This window comes from Mustela lutreola, chromosome X (genome assembly GCF_030435805.1).
Source record: "Mustela lutreola isolate mMusLut2 chromosome X, mMusLut2.pri, whole genome shotgun sequence".
Taxonomy (NCBI): Eukaryota; Metazoa; Chordata; class Mammalia; order Carnivora; family Mustelidae; genus Mustela; species Mustela lutreola.
In genome coordinates this window covers 22,958,697-22,979,078 of record NC_081308.1, presented here as the reverse complement: position 1 = coordinate 22,979,078, position 20,382 = coordinate 22,958,697, and positions in this window count along the sequence as shown.

Genomic DNA, 20,382 nt, shown 5'->3' with positions numbered 1-20,382 from the left:
ACTTCTAGTATTATGTTGAATAGTGGTGGTAATAGTGGACAGCCCTGCCATGTTCCTGACCTTAGGGGAAAACCTCTTAGTTTTTCCCCATTGAGAATAATATTCACTGTTGGTTTTTCATAAATGGCTTTGATGATATTGAGGTATGTACCCTCTATCCTTACACTGTGAAGAGTTTTGATCAAGAAAGGATGCTATACTTTGTCAAATGTTTTTTCAGCATCTATGGAGAGTATCATATGGTTCTTGTTCTTTCTTTTATTGGTGTATGATAGCACATTGATTGATTTGCAGATGTTGAACCAACCTTGCAGTCCAGGAATAAATCCCACTTGTTCATGGTGAATAATCCTTTTAATGTACTAATGTACTGTTGGATCCTATTTACTAGTATTTTGGTGAGAATTTTTGCTCCATGTTCATCAGGAGTATTGGTCTGTAATTCTCCTTTTTGGTGGGGTCTTTGGTTTTGGGATCAAGGTAATGCTGGCCTCATAAAATTAGTTTGGAGGTTTTCCTTCCATTTCTATTTTTTGGAACAGTTTCAGGAGAACAGGTGTTAATTCTTCTTTAAATATTTGGTAGAATTCCACTGGAAAGATGTCTGGCCCTGGGCTCTTGTCTGTTGGAAGATTTTTGATGACTGCTTCAATCTCCTTGCCGGTTATGGGTCTGTTTAGGTTTTCTATTTCTTCCTGGTTCAGTTTTGGTAGTTTATACGTCTCTAGGAATGCATCCATTCCTTCTAGATTGTCAAATTTGCTCGTGTATAGTTCCTCATAATATGTTCTTATAATTGTTTGTATTTCTTTGGTGTTGGTTGTGATCTCTCCTCTTTCATTCATGATTTTATTTGTTTGGATCCTTTTCCTTTCTTTCTTTTTTTTTTTTTTTTTTTTTTTTTTTTTTGGTAACTCTGGCCGGGAGGTTTTCAATCTTATTAATTCTTTCAAAGAACCAGCTCCTCATTTCATTGATCTGTTCTACTATTCTTTTGGTTTCTATTTCATTGACTTCTGCTCTGATCTTTATTATTCCTCTTCTCCTGCTGGGTTTAGGCTTTCTTTGTTGTTCTTTCTCCAACAACTTTAGGTGTAGGGTTAGGTTGTATATTTGGGACCTTTCATGTTTCTTGAGAAAGGCTTATCTTGTTAGATACTTTTCTCTCAGGACCACGTTTTCTGTGTCCCACATATTTTGAACAGTAGTGTTTTCATTTTCATTTGTTTCCATGAATTTTTAAAATTCTTTAATTTTTCTGGTTGACCCATTCATTCTTTAGTAGGACACGCTTTAGCCTCCATGTATTTGAGTTGTTTCCAACTTTCCTCTTGTGGTTAAGTTTTAGTTTCAAACTGTTGTGGTCTGAAAATATGCAGAGAATGATCCCAATCTTTTGGTACCAGTTGAGGCCTGGTTTGTGACCCAGGATATGATCTATTCTGGAGAATGTTCCATGTGCACTAGAGAAGAATGTGTTTTCTGTCGTTTTGGTATGGAATGTTCTAAATATATGGATGTCCATCTGGTCCAGTGTGTCATTTGAAGTCTGTATTTCCTTGATGATATTTTGCTTAGATGATTTGTCCATTTCAGTGAGGAGGTTGTTAAAATCCCCTACTATTATTGTATTATTGTTGATGTGTTTCTTTGATTTTGTTGTTAATTGGTTTATATAATCAGCTGCTCCCATGTTAGGGGCATAGAAATTTAAAATGGTTAGATCTTCTTGTTGGACAGACCCTTTGAGTATGATATAGTGCCCTTCCTCATCTCTTATTATAGGCTTTGTTTAAAATCTAATTTATCTGATATAAGGATTGCCACTCCAGCTTTCTTTTGATGTCCATTAACATGGCAAATTGTTTTCTACCTCCTCACTTAAAATCTAGAGGTGTCTTTGGGTCTAAAATGAGTTTCTTGTATACAGCATTTCAATGGGTCTTGGTTTTTTATCCATTCTGATACCCTGTGTCTTTTGATTGGGGCATTTAGCCTATTTACATTCAGGGTAGGTATTGAAAGAAATGAATTTCATGTCACTGTATTGCCTGTAAGGTGACTGTTACTGTATATTGTCTCTGTTCCTTTCTGGTCTGTCACTTTTAAGCTCTTTGTTTAGAGGACACCTTTCAATATTTCCTGTAAGGCTGATTTGGTGTTTGCAAATTCTTTCAGTTTTTGTTTGTCCTGGAAACTGTTTTTTAAGATTTTATTTTTATTTATTTGACACAGGGAGAGAGAGAGATTACAAGTAGAGAGAGAGGGGGAAGCAGGCTCCCCACTGTGCAGAGAGCCCAATGCAGGACTGGATCCCAGGACCCTGAGATCATGATCCGAGCCAAAGGCAGAGGCTTAACCCACTGAGCCATGCAGGTGCCCCAGTCCTGGAAGCTTTTTAATGTCTCCATATATTTTCAATGACAGCCTAGCTGGATATAGTATTCTTGGCTGCATATTTTTCTCATTTAGTGCTCTGAATATATCATGCCAGTCCTTTCTAGCCTGCCAGGTCTCTGCGGATAGATCTACTGCCAATCTAATATTTCTACCATTATACATTATTGACCTCTTGTCCTGAGCTGCTTTCAGGATTTTCTCTTTGTCACTGAGACTTGTAAGTTTTACTATTAAATGATGGAGTGTGGAGTTACTTTTACCGATTTTGAGAGGGGTTCTCTGTGCATCCTGGATTTTGATACTTGTTCCCTTCACCAGATTAGGAAAATTCTCTGGTATAATTTGCTCCAATATACCTTCTGTACCCCTCTCTCTCTTTTTTCTTCTTCTGGGATCCCAATCATTCTAATATTGTTTCATCTTATGGTATCACTTATCTCAAATTCTACGCTCATGGTGTAGTAGTTTTTTGTCTCTTTTTCTCAGCTTCTTTATTCTCTATCATTTGGTCTTCTATATCATTAATTCTCTCTTCTGCCTCATTTATCCTAGCTATAAGAGACTCCGTTATATATTGCACTTCATTAATGGCTTTTTTAAATTTCAACTTGGTTAGGTTTTAGTTCTTTTATTTCCCCAGAAAGGGATTTTATTTCTCCAGAAAAGGATTCTCTAGTATCATCTATGTTTTTTTTTTTAAGCCCAGCTAGCATCTTTATGAACTCTAGGTCTAACATCTTACTAATGTCTGTATTGATTAGGTCCCTAGCCATTGGTATTGCCTCTTGTTCTTTTTTCTTGTGTGGTGAGTTTTTCTGCCTTTCCATTTTATCCAGGTAAGAATAGATAAATGAGAGAAAAAAATACTAAAACAGTAGCATCAACCCCAGGAAAATATATACTAAACAAGTCAGAAGAGATCTGAAACTGGGGGGAGGTGAAAGAGGGAGGAAAAATTATATATATACATACATATATATGTGTGTGTATATATATATATATATATATATATGTAAAATATTTATATATAAATATAGGTATAATATAAATATAAATGTTCCATATGTGTGTGTGTGTGTGTGTGTTTAGACTGATGAATAGAACAGAGCCCCACACTTGATTTTGGGTGTATTTTGGTCTGTTAGAAGAAGCTTACCTCCTAAAATTTTAAAGAAAGAAAATCTTATATTTATACAAAAATAATGGTAAACATGATGAAAGGATGGAATATGACCATAAAGATGAAAATTTAAAAAGATTCTAAAAAAGGAATTGATAAGATAAGAAGTTGGTTGAACAAAGAAAAAGAAAAGAGTGAATAATGTGATCAGGCTGTGGACTAGAGGAAAGCCATGCACCAGATTTAGGGTATATTTTGATCTATTAGAAGAAATTGTATCCCAAAATTTTAAAGAAAAAAAATCTATAAGTATATTAAAAACAAGGTTAAATACAATGAAGGGATAAAATATGGATTCACTTTTCCACACGTCCTACCTTCCGGAAAGTGGTCGCTTTTCTGTTCCTAGAATTGCTGCTCTTCTTCTGTTCCATCTCCTTTTGAGTTTGTAGGTGTTCAAAATGGTTTGATAACTATCTAGCTGAACTCCTGGATCCTGATGATATTTAGGTCTCCTACTCTTCTGCCATCTTGCTCCTCCCTTTACTTAATGTCCCAGCTACAGTGCCTTTTTGGAATTCACCCGGGAGTCTTGGCAACAAAATCATACAGCAAATCTTTGGTGGCTGAGACATACCATACTTATTTGATTAGAAACGAGGATTCTATAGAGGAGCAAGATAAACTTGTTTCTTTGGAAATCAAGCAAACAAGATGAAGGTAGAGTGCATGCTGAGAGAACAACTTTAAACTAGAAATCTGTATCCCAGGAAATTAGCCTACCACACTGTCTCCCTCCAACTATGGAGAATCTTCTTCCAATCCTCAGATTGATTTCCTGGGTATTCCATGTGATCTGACCTCAATGCAGTAGGGGTTCCAGGGAGGAGAAAAGCCCAGGATCGCCCTGCTACTTCCCCACCATCTTAACTCAGAAAAGAAGTGTTATTAAGTAAAAATTGTCAGGCTATTTAGAAAAGTAATAAATAGCTATTTTTATGAAATATATATGAACATTTTTTTTATATGAGGAAAAGTTTTCTATACATGAACACAATGGTAGGTGACAGAATGGTATAGATTGTTAATGTGATTATTTTTTAAATGTAAAAAAGAGCAAATATAAACATAAAATATATTTTTGTCAAAATTAGTAAGGGATGCTCTCATTATCAAAGAATACTTATAAAGCAACATAAACTTAATTTCATATAAATAACTGAAGCACAAACTGACAAATAGAAGAATATGGATGACCAGTAAATATATGAAAAAAATCCAATCTCAGTAATGATGACATACTTTTTAAATGCCACTTAAGATCATTAGATTGGCAAAATTTAAAGTTATAAATACATTTTTGACACTGAAACTTCTTTTCAGTTTTTATGGGGAGATATATATATATATACACATATTATGTATATATGCTTATATATGCATAACTTTAAATCCACTTACAATAAATAGTGTATATAATGTGTGTGTGTGTGTGTGTGTGTGTGTATAGGCATAACCTTTCTGAAAAATCCACTTACAGTGCATATTTTAAGAGCCTTAAAAAGGGCATTTCTCATCGGTCTTGTAAAATAGAAAGAAATGCAGTCAAAGACATGCACAAAATGGCCATTATACTATTACATTAAATATTTATAATACCAAAACAATGGATGTAGCTTCTCCAGGAAATGAAAATATTTTAAATAAATTAAGAAAAAATAATTTTCTTAAGAAAATGGAACCTGAAGGAAGAATTAATTTGCCTACATTTCACATGGGAGGTGTCAGCCCAGTGCATTGGGGGTAAAGAAAAAAAGGAAATGAGTTAAGATCCAAAGCATTGTCAAGCAATACCTTGCCACATTTGCTACTGGATCAACTAAGCCACAAAGAGACAGATCAGGTAGCTTTGAATGTTCATTTAGCATATGAGACTTCTCTTAAAGGGTAGCCAGTCCTGGGAGTAATCCACAGAATAAAGAAAAGGGCAGTACTTACATAACCTGCTCTCTTCAGTTTCTTATTTCCTCTACACCAAAGTTGACCTCAAGGTACCTAATCTGCTGCTAATTTGGTGACCACTCTGGAAGCTAGAGTCTGCTCTTCATAATGTACTCTTTCATCCAAGTTCAAAAAAGGGAGGCATGACCTGAAATAGCTTGCCTACCACCCAAGAAAGTAAAAGAAGGGGATAGTCAAGGAAATATGACAAGACACACAAGGGTAGAGTCCCAGTAAAATCTAAAAGAGTAATTATCATGGGACCCTTATAATCAAGTTTTCTGAAAACAGAAGTAATACAAAAATATTCATGGAATAATGTGTAATTTTAGAAAAGCAAAAGAAATGGCTATATGTCTGATGTAAACCCAAGATAGCTATATGAATATATAGAAAGACTGATGGATAGATCAACAATCTAGAAATGAATTTACTACCAGTAAGTTGCTCTCCGTGTAAGTGTTATTTTTTCAAATAGTGCCTGCAATGTTCAAAAATTTTACTATGACTTTGTGTTAGTTTTATAATTAGAATGAACAAATATATAAAAAGAAGTAACTAAAGTTGTTACAATAGGATTTGATTTTACTCATTTTTTTTACTCAATTTTAATAAATTATTTTTCAGTATATATACTGAATTTCAGGAAACTTTGGACACCAGAATAAAGACTCCATGGGGATGCATACAATGTAGAGTTTAAAAAGCCAGTTGATGTGACAGATGTTCCCTTTCCATCATGTCAGATGAAAGTTATATTAAACATTTAGGAAGTATTTTTTGAATAAAGCTCACTAAAAAAATCATCCCTGTTGATTTAGTATATTCACTGATAAAGTAAATAATTATTTTAATTCGTGGTCCAAAGAACTTTGAAAAACACAGAATAAGATCATTTTTCAGTTGTAGTTATGCCTATATTAAAATAAACCCTGGTTCTTTGTATTTAAGTTATGTAAAGACACTGGAGAAAATTCAAGAGCATTGAATAAAGGTATATCATGACATAATTTTCTTCCAGATGATGAGTGGAAAAGGAGACTAAACATTTTAGCCTTTTTGTAGCTTAACCAAATGTATATTCTCTCATCTTTATTCCGAGCAGATCTACATAAAACTAAGCTTTTAAAACAAAACAGAAGCTAGACTTTTGCTTAGATGCTTTGGAATTAAGAATAATTTTTAAATGTCAGTAAAATCTTCTAAAGTCTGGTTACAGGAGGTTTTTTTTTTAAGATTCTATTTATTTATTTGACAGAGATCACAGTAGGCAGAGAGGCAGGCAGAGAGAGTGAGAGGGAAGCAGGCTCCCTGCTGAGCAGAAAGCCCGATTCGGGACTCGATCCCAGAACCCTGAAATTATGACCTGAACCGAAGGCAGCAGCTTAACCCACTGAGCCACCCAGGTCCCCCTGGTTACAGGAGTTTATTTTGTTGTATTTTCCTTTCTATTTGTTTGATTTGTTTTCTGAAATTGTTGCCAGCTCAGCATAAGCCATAGGCAATGCTTTTGAAATATGAGAAAAATAAATAGGTAACAATAAGAGGGATCAAAATAATAATAGCATATGTTTAAAGAACAATTTATAATACTTCCCAGTGCTTTATACACATTAGTGATCCATATAACATTGAGAAAACTCTATGAAGTGAATAATATTATTGTCATTCCCATTGTACAGAAGAAAAACTGAGGCAGAGGGGTCAAACAGCTAGCGAATGGCAGATCCAGGATTTGAACTGAAGGCTGGTTCCAAAGGCTGCTCCATTAGCCATTACAGCACATATTACCTTTCATTGTCATTTAGGCAGTTGCTGGAATATCAGAATTATACATTACATGGAAATTATTCTGCCATGAAAAATCTTTCTGACTTTTCTCTGGTACAGATGCCTAATTATAGCTGACTTTGGAGCTGAGATCTCACACCTACTTTATAGTCCTTCTGTCTGTGAAATACTGCCCAAACCATGAAAAAGAAGTAGTTATGTTGATTTGCCTCATTACTGTTTGATTTCTTAGTACATTTCTCAGAGGTAATGCTACTAAATATTATAACCTTTAGTCTTTTAATTGTATCATTCCAAGATTTAAAGCCAGAACATACAACATCACTATAGGCAAATTTAGCAAAAGCACATTTAGAGTTTACACAGATACTGAATTTTCAGTTTACTATTCATTTCATAGAAATAAAACATAAAATTTATCATTTGTTTTTCTTAAAGTCATTCATTCTACACCAATAACATGCAAACATCTAAGAAAATGTCACTTTTGCTTATGCAATAAATACAATGATAAGTTCATAATTATAAATTATCATTAAATTGGTTAATTACCGGTAGTTTCAGGAACTGATGTTTGGTAATTTAAATTTTAACACAGAGAAGAAGAAAAAATAAGGTTGGGATGAAGTAATAAAGTAGAACAATACCTCTAAAGACTGGCATGACACTCACATCTTCAATATAATCTAAATGGACAACTGAAAAAAATGGAAAAATTAGGTAAGATCAAATAAAACTGGTAACAAGTAAGATGTTCTTTGTTTAAAAAATGAGCTATTGGAAGCACATTCTACTGTTTAATCAGAAGGAAGTAAACTTAGAAATATGTGACCTGGACAAGCTCTTTGGATATATATATGGATAACCATATATCCACAAATGTTGAGGGAAACATGGGACTAATAGTACATTTTGCTTTAACAGAGACAAAGTCCTTGTGACTGCTTAATCAGGTTTCTAAGTTTTAAAACAAAATGGAGTACATGTAGACAAAGGTAATCCAGGAAGTATCCCAAATGATCTCAAGCAAATCAGTGAATAGTGTTTGTATTTCTGAAATTAAGATTAATAATGGTAACATTGGAAAAAGCAAATGTTGGATTTATCAAATTGAAAGGTGAACTTCTTGAAGAATCAAACTTGACAGTTTGATACACTTGAATGGGAACACAAAAACCACAGAGATTTCATTCCTTTATTTTATACATAGAATATTGAATATTGAGCATTCATTATCATGGTAATAATTCAATATACAAAATAGCACAATCTATTGTTTATTGCCTTATTGCTGGGATTTAAGATTTTGTGAAATTTTCTTTTATCCTACTAGTATAAATATCTTTGAACCTGAATCTTTCTTCATGTCTCTATTTCCTTAGAATACAGTCCAAGAGATTTATTAAGATACTTAATATAAATGATGTAAAAGTAATGTACAGTGGCCAGTTCAAGGAATAAGCTGCGACTTAGTTATCATTTTTTGAGCAACACAACTTAATCATGAAAAAAAAATTATCTGGTATTTCTGATTGTCTTCTCCAGATGAGTGATTCAGCTTGGAAACCCTTACATGGTTAAGTTTGAAATTTCCATTTGAAAAATCTTCACAAATTATTTTTTATATATTTTTATTTTTTTATTAACATATAATGTATTATTAGCCCTAGGGGTACAGGTCTGTGAATTGCCAGGTTTACATACTTCACAGCACTCACCATAGCACATACTTTCCCCAATGTCCATAACCCTACCACCCTCTCCCTACTCCCCTCCCCCTGGCAACCCTCAGTTTGTTTTGTGAGATTAAGAGTCTCTTATGGTTACAAATATTTTTCTATGATACTAGCACGAACTACACTGACTCGAAAATTTCTTTTTTTAAGAAAAATATGCTTTCTAAAAGTTTTTTATTATATTTTTTATAGAAGGTGTCTGTCACCTGTCAGACAATGTGATTAAAGGAAGGAGAAATTGCCTATTTGCCTGATATAGAGTGCAGCATATTCTAAGCTAAATGCCTATTTGTTACCAAATTCATGTGCTATATACTGCTAGTCTTAAAAATAAAATGATATACTTTATTTATATTTCATCCTATTTTTATTAAATTTAGAATGCAAATGAGACCTGGTAATGCTTCAATATGTATGCCTTGAAATTAAGTTGTCAGTCCTAAAAGTAGTGACATTGTGCTCTATTTATGAAAAACATGACATGCTGGTTAAGAAACAAAGCTAAGCAACAAGAGTAAAAAGAACTCTCAGAGCCCATCTCACTTAGTGAGAATAAAATCCAAAGCTCTTATCCAGGCCTAAAGCATTGTACCTGACTGCAGGATCTGGCTTTGAAACTTTTCTCCTTCTCCCATCACTCTAGCCTCCTTGCTCTCCTTCTTCTCAGGGACCCTGCTTTTCCCTCAGTGCCTCCATCACTTGTTCTTCTTGTCAGGGAACTTCTACCAGATAATCACAGGACACTGTCTTAATTTTTTCAGAGCTTCTGTAAAAGACCTTACCTGACTACGGTCTTCATTCTCTAACCCCTCACCTGCCTTTTTTTCTTTTTTACAGCCTTTACCTATACTACCTGACATCATAAATGCATATACTTCTTTATTATCCTTCTTCTCAGTGAAGTCAAAGCTTCATTAAGACAGAGATCTTTTTTTGTGAACCACTGCACTCCCATCACCTGGAACATTGTTTTTCACGTAGTGGGTTTGCAGTGTGTATCAAAAGAATAATATAATGCATCCACTCTTGGGCTCCAAAAGTGATACAGCAGAATCTTCATAGTCTCCCTGTGAAGTCAGCTAATACTCAAAGTTTAACTATGATCAGGAAAAAGAAATGAGTAAGATATTCCATAGAATAATGTATGTAATCAAGTGGTAAAATTTTTGAAACTAAATTGCATATGTTTAATGTAATAATATAATTGATGATATTTTTATATGTTGGAAAACATGATCATATTATTTATTAAATTTTAACAAATTATTTTCCTGCTAATTATCCACTACTTTTCATACCACTCTCACTCTGTCCCCGAACCTACCCCACTCAAATTCCTAAATTCATAGCTTCACGGGAGGAATGAGAAAGAAAAGAGGCTTCAAGTTTCTTCTGGATAAAGACACCTAGAATCTAAAGTCCTTAGGTAGAGAACATGTTTACCTTGATGAAAATGGGGGAAAACTCGTAAGAATGAGAAACATTTCTTCATTTTTAAAACTGTTTCTACCCAGAATATATTATAAGTTTCGGACGTGGGGAGAAAATAGAATGGTAGAGAATGACCAGTACTGGCCTGCTGTTGACATATCAGGTACATATGTTGGTTATAGAAAACCTGTATGAGCTATTCTGAAGATAACCTCTTATGTAAGAGTCTAAATATTGGAGTGTCCCAGAGAAAGAGGCCAACCCTTGGGGAAGAAAGAACCAAGGGAAACAAATGGCTATACAATGGATGCAGACCCCCTGGTTCTTCAATGACCTTACCAAGTAGTGTCTATTTTCATTCCCTTGCACCTTTAAGTCTCCAGGAAATTTGACCAAATCTCTTAGGAAAAAGGATAAAACCCCACCTCACTGAGAACAAGTTTCCACTACTCCAGTAGAATGGAGATCTTCAATAAAAACAAAGTGGATATGAGAAAATAAAAAGAATTGTGGTGGGTTTTTTTGCACAACTAAGTTCTATACACCGGCTACCCACACTATATATATGCAGTGACAGATTTTCTAAGAGTAATAAAGCTTACGTTTCAGGGTCTCTCTCTTGCACAAGTCCCTAAGTCTGTAGGAGTGCTTGGAGTTGTAGTATATTCTAGGAACTAGTTTGCACAAAAATCACTTTTCTATAAACATTTCTACAAAATTGTCTAAAGAGACTTCAAGAGAAATGAATCTGAATTATTAAACCTCCAGAAATTCCTTGTGATTTCTTTTTCCATTAAAAAAATATATACACTTTTGTCTCTTATTTTTTTCTTTTGCTTATTTGTTTTGTTTCTTCAATTCCATGTATGAGTGAAATCATATGGTATTTTTCTTTCTCTGGGTGACTTATTTCACTTAGCATAGTAGTCTGTTGCTCCACTCACATCATTGCAAATGGCAAGATTTCATTCCTTTTTATGGCTGAAAAATACAGACTTTTAGCTATTGAAAACAAACATGGTTACTGGAGGGGGATGTGGGAGGGGGAATGAATTAAGTAGGTGATGAGGATTAAGGAGCGCACTTATGATGATCATTGGGTGTTGTATGAAAAGGCTGAATCACTATATTTTATACCTGAAGCTAATATTACATTGTATATTAACTAATTGAAATTTAAATATTAAAAAAATATATATATATATATATATACATTTGAACTTGATTATATAATTTTGTATTATTTTTCTTAATAAAGCCAATGTATTATATAGACTTTAGGCTCCACTTAATTTGTACTGACATTTGTATGTTTGTATATACATATAACTTTTAAAAAAAAATTTTTACTTTAGTCACCATACAATACATCATTAGTTTTTGATGTAGTGTTCCATGACTCATTGTTTGCATATAACACCCAGTGCTTATTACAATACATGGCCTTCTTAATACCCATCACCGGGCTAACACATCCCCATACCCTCCTCCCCTCTGAAACTCTCAGTTTGTTTCCTGGAGTCCATAGTCCCTCACAGTTCATCTCCTCCTCTGATTCCCCCCGCCCTTCATTTTTCCCTTTCTTCTCTTAATGCCCTGTATGCTATTTCTTATGTTCCATAAGTAAGTTAAACCATATGATAATTGTCTTTCTCTGCTTGACTTATTTCACTCAGCATAATCTCCTCCAGTGCCATCCATGCTGATGCAGATGGTGGGTATTCATCCTTTCTGATGGCTGAGTAATAATCTATTGTATATGTGGACCACATCTTCTTTATCCATTCATCTGTTGAAGGGCATCTCAACTCCTTCCTCAGTTTGGTGATTGTGGACATTGCTGCTATGAACACTGGGGTGAACACTGGGGTGCCCCTACGTAAAACTTTAAAAAGATAGAACACTAGACTGGTAAGTGCATTGACCTTTGGGAAATAGTGACAGCAGACCAAATAGGGAAAGGTTTTTCAAATTTTTGCTCTGTCCTGTTTTGTATTTCTTTTTTTCATTCTCTGACAAAAAGAAACAAAATTTTTATTTCTTCAGTGTAACTTGCATCCTGATAAAAACTGCCTGCCCCTCATCTCCCTCCAAAAAATAAAATTGAAACCAAATTGGGACACCTGGGTGGCTCAGTTGGTTTAGTGTCCCACTCTTGATTTCAGCTCTGGTCATGATCTCAGGGCTGTGAGATACAACACCAGGTGGGCTCCGCAGTCAGTGTGGAGTCACTCTGTCCCTTGAAATTACCCCTGTGCACCTCCCCACCCACTCTCCACCCCAAAGGCATGCATGTGCTCTATCAAATAAATAAAATCTGTAAAAACAATGAAACCAAGTGTTTGGATTTCCCAGTAAAAGAGGAAAAATGCCACATCTTTCTTGTTTTCTTCAGAGCCAGATTTCTATGAAGGTTATTATCATTAGTTGTGTTTTTAGGTTTTATTGAAGTATAATTTACATATCATTAAATTCACAGGTTGTGTCAATTCAGTAATGTTTGTAGTGAATTTATGAATGTATGCAACCAACACCATAATCCAGAAACATTCTCATCACCCTCCAAAATTTCTTTGAGCATATGTGCAGTCTACAAAATTCTTTTTTTAAAATCTGCTTTTACTTAAAAACACATCTTACTTGTCCACCTCTTAGTGCTAGCCTTACCTCACTCCTTTTGACTTCTCCTGCATCAATCATTGAACCTTTCCTTGTCATGGTCACTAATAACTTCATGGTTCTTAAAATTAATGAATGTTTCTTCACTTTTAATTTACTTGATTTTTCAGCTGTCCTTGCACTGTTGGGAATTCCTTGCTTTATGAAACACTGTTGACACTCTTGTTGCAGGAAGTCTACCCAGTATCTGTTTTTCCCTTTCCTTTCTTCTTACTAATAGAAACTCTGTATGTTACATGTGACCATAGGATCATCTAAAATATGTCAATTATCGAGCACTTATATTGGGGGAGGTCATAAGATATAAGAAGTTGGCTGTGCAGTTCTTGGAAGGATTTTGCTTTCTCAATATAGATGTTTTTTCTTCTTCTTCTTCTTCTTGCTTCCCTTGCTTTGCCCTTCCATCCTGCAACACAATTGCTTATTGAAGTTTCATAGAGCATCTCTCCACCATGATATACAGGGCAAGGCATAAAGTTAGGTAGGAGTCATCTGGGATATTAAATCTTGTAACCTTTATAATGTCCATGAACTGCCCATCTTTGGACTTGTAAGTAAGAGGAAACAAACTTGCATTGTGTTTAAGCCCCTGATATTTTGGGTTTCCCTTACCAACATCTAATTGCAGTCAATAACTAAAATAACTCAGATAGCTTCTCTTATTTTGAGGCTATGGGTAATAATGCCATCTGTAAAAGCCTTTGTAGAGAAGATGGTTAATTCATCTCTGAGAATATCCTGTGATATGACATTTACTTCTGTTTCAGACAATGTACATTCAGTGTTTTCTTGCCCCAGTCTAGTAGTTAAATGTATGAGAGAGCATTAATTCCAAGGACTATAGTTCCTTGCATAAGGACAAACTGGTGTGTTATGTCAGTAAACAGATTTGTTTAGAAAATCAAAGGTACCATTTGCACATTATGGTTATGGCCTTGGGGGAAAAATATTCTTTGGCTATGCAAGATCCTGGGATGAAGTTATTTTTAGAGATATAACTTTCCTTCCTTCCTTTTTTCCTTCCTTCCTTCCTTCCTTCCTTCCTTCCTTCCTTCCTTCCTTCCTTCCTTCCATCCTCCTATCCCTCCTCCCTCCCTTCCTTCCTGTCTCACTCCTTCTTTCCTTCCCTACAGTCCCATTTCTCTGTCTCTTTCTGGGAATCATTAATAACTCCAAAAGAGCATAATATGGGATGACTGAAAGAGAAGAGCAATCCTCATTTTTCTCCCTTCATAATATAGACTCTTCATTGTTTTAAATTCAATGAAGTAATATATTTTGACTATTATAAAAATATCAGAAACAAAAGAATAAAGAGAGTAACTGTTGTAAGAAAAGTTTCAAAATATGGTTTTCTTGATTATAGTACTAGGAAACCAGTGATGTTTAAAGTTATGGTTGGCAGTCAAAATTGAATGTATGAAGGGCAACTTAGGGACAAGAGAAACTTTTATTTTGTATATCATTTTTCCCAGAGATGTTATTTCTGTAAATTTATTCTAAAATAACAATTTCACTGAAGCCTATTTGGAGGGGGAACTTGTATTAAAATTAGGATCTTGCTTAGCAGGTGCCTGGTTGGCTCAGTGGGTTAAGCCACTGCCTTCGGCTCAGGTCATGATCTCAGGGTCCTGGGATCGAGTCCCGCGTCGGGCTCTCTGCTCAGTAGGGAGCCTGCTTCCCTCTCTCTCTCTCTCTCTCTCTCTCTCTCTGCCTGCCTCTCTGTCTACTTGTGATCTCTCTCTATGAAATAAATAAAATCTTTTAAAAAAAAAGATCTTGCTTAGCTATCATTCTTGGGCACCAACTGGACCGTGAATCAAAGGGAGAGGGTACTAACACTTGCTTTTCATAGATTTAGCAGATATTTTCTTTCTACAATTGAAGGTTTTTATAATCGTTAAAACCCTTAGTTATAGTTTATATTTTTCTTTGTATCTACCACAAATTGGCTTGTTTATGACCTAGTTTAATAGTTAAGAGCAGGAACAGATTTCTTCCTATATGAAGTATAGTCATTATTAGAATGACTTCTAATTTTCCTAGGAAATTTTTTAAAATGCAAAATCTAATACACTTAAAATCTCATATTTATTAATTATATGAGAAAAGCAGCTACCCATAATTAGGCCAGAAGTATTTTAAATGAAATTGTGATATTTATTTATCATAAATTCACTCAAAGAAATAATTTTATGAGGGGATGCAAGATTTCCTTAAAATAAGTTTCTATCAATCTTATAAATATTTTTATGTATTTTTGAAAGAATCACTTTTGTGAATGATACTTCTGAAAGTAATTAAGTTCATTATCTTCAGTATTTTGCCAAGAAGCCAAAAAAGAAATTTGGGAGCACAGCATGACCTGGGATGTCTTTTGCCTTGTGTAATGAATGTATGGATGTTTATTACAAAAGGCCATTATTCATAAACAGCAACTGACCTTCTTCCTCATGATCTTCTGAAGTTCTTCAGGGAAGTTCTCTCAGCCTCAAAAACAGAGGATGCAGCCTTGCCAAAGGCTGTAAGACTCAACAGGTTTCCTAACATCTGAACACTGTAACTCTCCAAGAATTTCAATTCTTCTGCATTACCCTCTTCTTTTTTCAAACATCTTCTTAAGGTCTTTAAATAAGGATAATGTCTCAGGGTGAACTCCCACAAACATAGCACCTTATTCATTGTAACTAATCTAGGAGATCAAAGTCCTCCAGAACTTTCTAAACATGGGAGGCCCTCCTCAGCCACTGCAGGTAAGTTTTTTAGGACCCCAAACAAATTCAATACTCTTTCTGACATGTTTCTTGTTTGTATCAATAATAGAGATCTATCTCACTTTATGGACTGGCTTCCACTTGATTCACTCCCCTCATTCTATAATTAAGAGGTGATTATACATTTCATTTTTTACAGATTAAATATCCTCATATAGTTATCTTTTTTAAAAATAGTTTTAGCTTGGGTGTCTGGGTGGCTCAGTCAGTTAAATATCCCACTCTTGGTTTTAGTCCAAGTCATGATCTCATGGCTCATGATCTTATGGGTCATGGGAATGAGCCGAACACCTTGGGCTCCACACTCACAGAGGGGCTCCTCAGCCCATGCATGCATGCTCTCTGTCTCTAAAATAAATAAATAAAAGGTAAAAAAAAATAGTTCCAGTTGTTCTTTTGACCATGATGCTATAACTAGTAAAAGGAGTTCCAAACTGATGAAATATCAACAAGTGAATGTTCTCATTTAATTGTCTCATAACTAGTAAATCTAATCTGTTATTGGGCACACTGAAGCCAAATGTTCTATGTAGAGCAAATGTTAACCTATTTTCTCATTCCAGCTCCTACTGCAGTTCCCTAGTTAACAGTAGTTAAGAAGGGTTATGCCTATTTTTGACCATCATGTACCTTAGGTTTATAACCTTTTTCTTCATTAAAAAAATCATAAGAAAAAGTTATTCATAAAATTAAAAAATCTAAATCAAGTGAATCACATGTATATCCTGGGCTATTTTGATGAAGGCAATGGTGGGATTTCAGAGTATCTTGATGATCTCTTGGAGAAGGGCAGTGGCTAGAAGTATGTAGAATTTCACTATTTAAAGTGATAGCATTGTTAATCATGAAACATCTAAAACTCCAGAAGGAGATAAAAATATGAATGGTTACTCCATGAAAGATAAGAAGTCTTCAGCCTTTCATACTAGTTATTCTATGGAAAAAAGGATTTGCAATGATGGTATAGAAAACTAGAGAAATGTTATAATATGGATCTATTGGTCACTTTTAAAATGTTATGGTTAAGAAAATAATATACAAAAATTACCCAGAAAATCTACAATTCTTTTGGAAAATATATGGAGTGCTCACGTTGAAACAAAGTCAGTAAAGGAATACTGGAAGGCATGGGTGACCTAGATCACATGTACAAGGAAGAATACTCCAAATGACTAAAACTAATCCAGTGGTGCTCTGTGCCTCTAAAGTGTTGATAGGGACCAAGGAAAAGCCCTAGAAAAACCAATAAGGTGATTGATTGTTTGACACAGTACAGTAGAAGCTGCTTTTTGAGCTTATATTCTCCCTTGTCTGAGTCCTCATCTCCCAGCTTGAACTAGGGAATTAGAGAACAGGAGAATTTGCCCCATTATGATTTCAGATATTTTGTGTTAAATGAACACCAATGCCTTCTAAGTTTGTTCTACACTTCTGACCACTGACTACCCATTTGGACCCTTCTGCTTTCCCAGGAGGAATTCTATATTTCTCTGTGGCCCTTGATTCCATCCTCAAGAGGATCTTGTGGGCACCTGGGTGGCTCAGTTGATTAAGCATCTGCCTTTGGTTCAGGTCATGATCCCAGGACCCTGGGATCAAGCCCTGCATTGAGCTCCTTGCTCAGCGGGAATCCTGCTTCTCCCCTCCCACTCCCTCTGCTTCTGTTCTCTCTCTCTCTCTCTCTCTCTCTTTGACAGTTAAATAAATACATAAAAATCTTTTAAAAAGAGGATCTTGCTAGCCCATTTTTCTACTTAGCCAAATCCAAAATGAGTTTGTAACATTGAGAGGTATGCTAATAACCATATATTTTTTCACATATGCTTAGTAATCATACCTAAATATATTTACTAAAATTGAGTTCTCATCTATGTTCTTGCTTCTTTATTTATGTATTTTTTTGTTGTTGTTGTTTGCTTGTTTAATGCTTCTTTATCCCGTCATGCTGGCAGTGGCTGAAAAGCATTAGATTAATAAAAAGATGAAAGGGCATAAAAACTATTTTTGAGGGAATTAATGCATAATATGATCCTGAGATAAGCAGTGTCTAAAACTGCCTTCAATGATTCTGTCTTCCTGGTATTATCCTTTGAAAATGGGTTGGGTTTAGTGATTCACTTTAGTGAATAGAATGTAGCAGAGGTACCAGAGATCAGGTTACAGATTGTAGTATATTTTTTGCACCCTCCTGACTCACTTATTTTGTCTGAGGGAAGTCAGCTACCTTGTTGTAAGCTGCCCCATGGAAAGACCCACTTGGCGAGGAATTGTCTGTGACCAATAGCTAGCAAGGACTAAAGGCCAGAGAAGAGCCACATGAGTGGTCTCAGAAGCATTGTTCCTTTCCCACTTGAGCTTTGAGATGACTGGAGTCCTGGCTGACACCTTGATTAAAGCCTTGTGGGATACTTTGAGTTAGATGACCCAGTTAAGTCACGTGCAGAAGATGTGAATATACAGAAGATCCCTAATATACAGAAGATGTGAAATAAAAGTAAGTTGGCTGTTTTAAGCCACTAAATTTTGGGCTAATGTGTTTCACAGTGATGGATAACTAATTTAGATCTCTTTTTTGTAAAAAATAAGACATGTGCTCTCATAGGCATAAAATGTGTTTTGTAAAAAAATTTAAGAAATTGTTAATACCACTTACCACTGATAACAGAGTATGAAGACATGGGGAATTCATTTTACTTTATACTGTTCTCCATTGTTTGGATATTTGATCATGAAAATTAATTACTTCTTAATTATCATAAGAAAATAACTAAAAGTAGTATTTTTGTTTAGTGTAACTTTTAATTTTGTTTTAATGAGAGAGTCATAACTAACATCACATGCTATCTAAAAATAATGAAGACACTATATATGAAAACCTATGGGGGGGAGTACCTGGATGGCTCAGTAGGTTCAGCATCCAGCTCTTGATTTCAGCTCAGATCATGATTTCAGGGTCATAAGATCAAGTCCCAGATTGGGCTCCAGGCTCAGCCTGGAGTCTGCCTGTCTCTCCCTCTCCCTGCTTGCACACACACTCTCTCTGAAATAAATGCATAAATACATAAATAAATCTTTTTAAAAAACCTATGGGAAGTGGTTGAAATCATACTCAGAAGAAATTTTATAGAGTTAAATGGATTTGATTTAAAAAATCAAAAACGTTTTTTCTCTTTAAGAAGAAAAAAAAAGAAAAACAAACAAAAACCCAAATAAATTGAAACAAAGCTTGTATAAGTGCAGAAATTAATGAGGTAGAAGATAAAACATTCAAATACACACCAGTAATCTCACCTACACTAAAACCAAAACATGACATGGTGAAAAGATTGGTAAAATACATAAAAAGTTGGCAAATATAAATAAGAAAAAAAGAGTTGAGGCACAAATATATGACAAGAATGAAAGAAGTCCCATGAGTACAGATTAGAAACATTTTCCTTAATGGAACAAACACAGATGTGCCCCAATATCCCCATCATTCAGCTTTGCTTAGGAGATCCCAGCAAAAGCCAGAAGAAGTGAAGGAGAAATACGAAGTAAAAGTAGTGCAAAATACAATGAAGACTGATTGTTGATGATATGATAGCACATATACACAATCTGAGAGCATCTTTTTAATTAAAACTAGTATGAGAGTTTATCAAAGTGACCATTTACAAAACGCTTCTATGTGACTCCTATACTCACTTAAGAATAAATAGCTTATTGTCTTGCTGTAATACAGAAATTGCCCTAAAGTGGCTTCTGACTTCAATGGACAGTTTCATCCTTTAATGACAATCCCATTAGAACCCATTCTGTACTTTAAACCTGTCTGTACTTGTTTAGAAATTGAGGGAAGGAACTGTTTCACTGATTTTTTTTTTTTTTTTTATCATTCATGCTGAACTATGTCGGAATGGTCATTTTCTCATGTCTGGACTTCTAAAACTCATTGCAGAGGTTTATCAAGTTCTGGTCCATCTTTTAGAGGGGTGCTGGTGTGGCTCAATCACTTAGGTCTCTGACTCTTGATTTTTGGCTTAGGTCATGATCTCAGCATCCTTCCCCAGGAGCCCCATGTAAGGCTCCTCATTCAGCAGGGAATCTGCTTGAGGATTTCTCTCTCTCTCCCTCAGCCCCACACCCCACTAGTGCATGAGCTCTTTATCCCTCTCTTAAATAAATAAATAAATCTTTAAAAAATTTTTTTAAATGAATAAAATGAAAAATAATTAAAAGTAGTAGAACATGGCTCTCCACCGTGGTATTCTGCAGAAGGCTTCTTACTTGATGACTCTAGGAAGGGCCTAGATTTATGTGGCAGTGAAGTTGTAAGCACTCTTTTTATGTACATATGTTGGGATAATCAAGAAAAAATTTTATAAGTATTTTGATAGGAAGTACAAATTTCAGTTTGGATATTTAATCAGGTCAGTTTGACACTGCACAGAAATCATGGATGCCATGG